We start from the raw sequence: 5,206 nt of genomic DNA on the forward strand, positions 1-5,206 counted from the left end.
CCAAGGCATGTGCATTCATGGAGTTTGGTGATTTTTCGCAATTGAGGCATTGCTGAGCTACCACGACTGTTCCAATCACCTTCCTGGACGTTGATCTTCACCTGTTTCACACGAACCAAAGCTGGAACGCGCGTAACCTCACACTGCCATCTCAAGGTACATGCAATTCGAATCTCATGATTCTTTGAAAGTCCATAGGCGTTTTGAAGTTCATTCCATGTAGATAATCATGATGTGCTTAGTTTTGATTATGATGAACGGTAGGAAGAGTTATGTTGATTTTAAGATTTGAATGTGAAACCTAATTCGATCGATCCGGTTTGTACAGTTAGATTTAGGTTGATTAGGTTACATATTCGTGATCCTCACACTTAGACCTTTCCAACGGTTACTCGTTTGTAGATTTTGGTTGAACTTTGATGTTCTTGATGTTCTTGCCATTGCTGGGAAATTGATGATGATTTCTGGAAAAATAGGGCGTTTGATCTTCATTTCTGGTTTTTGCTTTTGAATTTTTGTTTGCCGCGCCCAGCAGCCAATAGAAACATTTCGTTTCTAAGCTCAAAACGGTGTCGTTTTGAGGAACTTCAAGATATTTTCAAAAATGCCACTGGCGCCATTTATTTATTTAATTATTCTATTTCATTTTTTCTTGTTTTCCATTTAATTACATAAACTTCAAAAATTAATAACTCCTTCATTTTTGATCCAATTTGAGTGAAACTTTTTGTGCCATACTCATGAAATTGTGTAGAATTTAATGGACATTTTTGGAAATTTTTTGCATGGATGGAAAAATAAAATGGCTAGGGTTTGTAGAATGTGACACAATTGTATACATGTTGCCATAACCTTTGTGAAATGCTCATACATTAAAAGAAATTCCTGAATTTTTTTGAGCTCATTCTAGACATGTTGATGGTGATTTACATATAAAGTTTGTGATTTTTGGATACCTGATGATTGAGATATGATTTTTTGAATCTAGGTGTGACAATTTGTGTCACACCTAGCTAGGTCAACTTTCTGAATTTATTTGCATGACCTATGATTGTTGGATTGGATTGAAATTTTGTATGAATGATCATTGATATGTTGAGATGTAGTGTGAATTTTTCTGGATTTTTCTATGGCATTTTCAATTTGATTGATATTTTTCTTCTCTGTTGGTTCATTGTGCAACCTTGTGTGATACATGTTTGTATATTGTTTGTGAAATTATCATATGGTTTTGGATGAAGATGAAATTTGGTGTGCTGATTGTAGACACATTGTAGGACATCATGCTTTTGGTCCCATTCATTTCTTAATTGTTCTCACTGTTTTATGAATTTTTGAAGTGAATGCATGTGTTGGTGCTATGAATTGGCTTGAATAATTGTGTCTGGATTTCTTGATTTTCATTGACCTAGTTCCTTTTGTCCAATTGAGCTTAAAATTGACATGCTACTTTTTTATTGTGTCCTGTTTAGGTGTGAATTATTTGAGGATTTTTGGAATTGTTGTGGTATGCTTTTGAGTGAAATAGTTCTGTTTGGACTTTTGATGTTGCATTTGACCTAGTTTGTACCAAATTGTGCATGAAATGATATTGGAAAATGGTATGAGCATGGGATCAATTGCCTTGGCTTTTGAATTGTTTTAATTTGGTTTTGGTTGAGAATTGTTTGCTGTTTAGAATTTTTTCTCCCTTTTGGACCCTAGGCTTGGCCTAGTGGTCTAGTTTCTCACATTTGGTGTGGATTTTCAGGATGAAATGCATAATGCTCAAGGAGAATGCTTCAAGTCAATTAAATTGAGATTGTTGGATGTTTTGAACTAATTTGACTTTGTTTTGTAGGTTGTGAAGCTTGAGCTTGAGCTTATAGCTTGCACTTGTGTGCATTAATCTGTGTTGCTTAATCTGTATAGTCTGACTGATTAACATTTGCTGTTTATTGTTGTTTGTCTGAGTACTGATGATACTTGATTGATTTCAGGTACATTTAGTCGCTTACAGTTCTTTAAGAACTTGCTTGCTGCTGCTTGGTTTTTAAACCACTTGAGGTAGGACTTCTATTCTTCATGTAGTCTGGGAGACCCGACCTGTTACCTGGCCGGGCAATTGTCTGAAGTCCTCCTTAAGAGGCAATTTTTGTGGTTGTTTACATTTGTGCCAAGCAGGTAAAGACCTCTATGAGGCAATTGGTGGATCAAAGGGATATGCAATCTATCCCCCACTATTCTGTGAGTCGTCCCTCTGCTTACACGGCTGTGTGTTGATGCATTGGGACACAAACCCAAGATCCTGTGCTGTTGCACAATCGAGTCAGAGTCTTTGAGCGTAGAAGGGTCCCTCCATTCTGGACCCACGCTCCTTTGTCTGAAGCTCTCCCTGGTCAGGGATAAGAGCTGTGAAGTCTAATCTTCACTCACCTTTCATCTGCTTCACCTTAGCCTCGTAATGGCAAGGTTAAGAGCGAATACTACCCATGTACAGATGACTTGCTTCGGCAGTCAAACCCATTGTGTGAGCCTCACTTGATTGGTTATAGTGTGTGCTATGTGAATATTTGTTTGAAATGCTTGGGTTGTTCTGTTTGTATGCTTGTATGCTTGCTTCTTTCCTGGATAGGATTAGCTTGCAGTTGTGCAAGTAGGTAGAAACCTGAACGTAGGGTAATGATGCATGACAACACTAGACTCGAGTCCAGCTCCCTGGTAGTGTGTCTTCCCTTGGTTTCTGGCTAGATTTTCTTTCCCTTGAGGGGGAACTACATCGCCCTGATCCTCGTTCCAGACGAGGTATGTAGGCAGGAGGTCGTGCGAGACCTCTCCGGGCACCTTTTTTCTTTTTTGCGTGTGTTTGCTTGTTATCTTCTGGCGTGTGTTTTGGTTCGGATGCCGACGTAAGTCCAGTGATTGGCGGTCGGGCTCCACGTTTGCCTTCTGGTGTGTGTTCTGGTTCGGATGCTGATGTAAGTCCAGTGATTGGCATTCAGGCTCCATGTTTGCCTGTTTGGGTGCGTGTGTTGTTTGGCGTGCGTGAGCCGAACTACAGTAGCTCTGATTCTCGTTCCCGACGAGATATGTAGGCATAGGATGCGATGTCCTATCGAGCTCCCTTCTTCTTAACCCCACCTGCGTTCCTTGTGTGTGTGTGTGATGTTTTAGCAACCTTTTCTTTTCTTAGAACGTGGATCCCGTCGAGTACGACGGACGTGAGGGGTGCTAATACCTTCCCCTTGCGTAACCGACTCCCTTACCCTTTCTCTTTGGTCGCGAGACCATTTCCTTTCCAGGTTTCTCTGAGCGTTTCCTTTCCCTATTTTGGGATAAATAACGCGCAGTGGCGGCTCTGTGTTGTGTTTTTATTTCAGCTCGCCGGTTGTTTTTTCGCAGGATGCGACAACCCGTGTTTGAGTGATCAATGTATTGTAAAGGTATAAGAGGAATTCTTGAATTACTAAGACAACTAATGAACTCATCTAAAAATATTTTAAACCTATCTAAATTTACTAAATCACCTTAAAACCCATGGAAGGACTATGAAGGTGCATGTGAAAATGACCAAAAGTGTTCCTAATCATTTATAAACTACCTAATCGATTAAATACTTAGTCTAATCTATTAGAAAAAGATTAAATACTTATTAATAGATTAGAAATACTCATAATTGATTAAGACACATAATCATTGTAGAGTTTCCTTTTTGGGATTAAGGTTGTCATCATTTGAACCACTTAAATAATTAACCTTAATACTTAATCTATTAAGTCATTAGAAGGCTCATCTTGTAGCAAAGGGGTACTAACAACATAAGACGGTTGATTATGGTGAGATTTTCTGTACAATCATCTTATATACTTCTATTCGGTAACTGTTAGCCTTGGTAGCCAACCAAGACATGCATTTGGAGCAGATGGGTGTGAAGACAACATTTTTTATTGATAATCTAGATCAAAAATTTACATGTAGAAACCATAGGGGTTCAGTGAAACTGGACATGGTAGACTAGTTTGTAAATTGAAGAGGTCTTTATATGGTTTAAATTAGTATCTAAGTAAATGGTACAAGCGCTTTGATTCATACATTCTTAAGATTGACTACATAAGGTGTGGGTATAACTGTTGTGTTTATGTTATGAGCTTTGATGATAGATATCTTATTTTCCTATTATTGTATGTTGATGATATATTGATTACTTCTAATCATTTACATGATGGAAATGAACTGAAAATCATGTTGAGAAATGATTTTAACATGTAATACTTAGGTGATGATGAGAAGATTCTTGGTATGGAAATCCATAGGGATAAGAGTGTTAGAAAATTATGCCTCTAAAAATATATATGTTTAAAAGTGATAAACAAGTTTGATATGAAGAATAGAAGATTATGGGTACTCCATTGGCGAATCAATTTAACCTCTCATTAGATCAGATTCTAAAGACAGATGCAGAAGTCGAGTATATGTCAAAGGCTCCTTATTCCAGAACTGTTGGTTGTTTAATGTATGTTTTAGTTTGTAGTAGACCAGATTTGACACAAGTTATGATTCAAGTTTGTAAGCTCATGTCAACACGAAGAAAGCTTTATTGGGATGGAGTCAAGTGTATTTTTAGATACTTGAAGGGTACTCTGAGTTATGGTATCATGTTTTGTAGTGAATAAAGTGACATTTCAAATGTAGGATATGTTGACTCAGACTATGCTGATGGTATGGATGATATGAGGTCTACAACTTAGTATTTATTTACTTTAGTAGGAGGACCTATTTGTTAGAAATCATCAGTTCAATCCTTAGTGGGCCACGTTGGAAACTAAAGAAGAATACATGGTGGAAGGTGAAGTTTCCAAAGAAGAACTATGCTTTAAAGGATTGGTAAAAATATTGGGTTTCAAGAAAGGTGAATTCCAGTTGCATTGTGATAGATAGAGTGCCACTTATTTTGAAAAAAAATTAGGTGTATGATGTCAGAACCAAGCTGCACCTTGATGTAAATTTTACAAGGTCAAAATTTTACTTGTATCTAGACAAATATTACTTGAAAAGGGTCATACTTTAGAGAATGCAACTAATATGTAGACCATACCAATCATCAGTGACAAGTTCAGGTACAACTTGGACTTGTTACATGTTTCTCAGTGTTAAGCTAACGACATACCTCCCTAGTTTCCAGGATGAATCATCATGCATGGATTCTTCATAGGGGTTTGATATTCTG

The sequence above is a fragment of the Lathyrus oleraceus genome, chromosome 4, assembly GCF_024323335.1.
Source record: "Lathyrus oleraceus cultivar Zhongwan6 chromosome 4, CAAS_Psat_ZW6_1.0, whole genome shotgun sequence".
Classification (NCBI taxonomy): domain Eukaryota; kingdom Viridiplantae; phylum Streptophyta; class Magnoliopsida; order Fabales; family Fabaceae; genus Lathyrus; species Lathyrus oleraceus.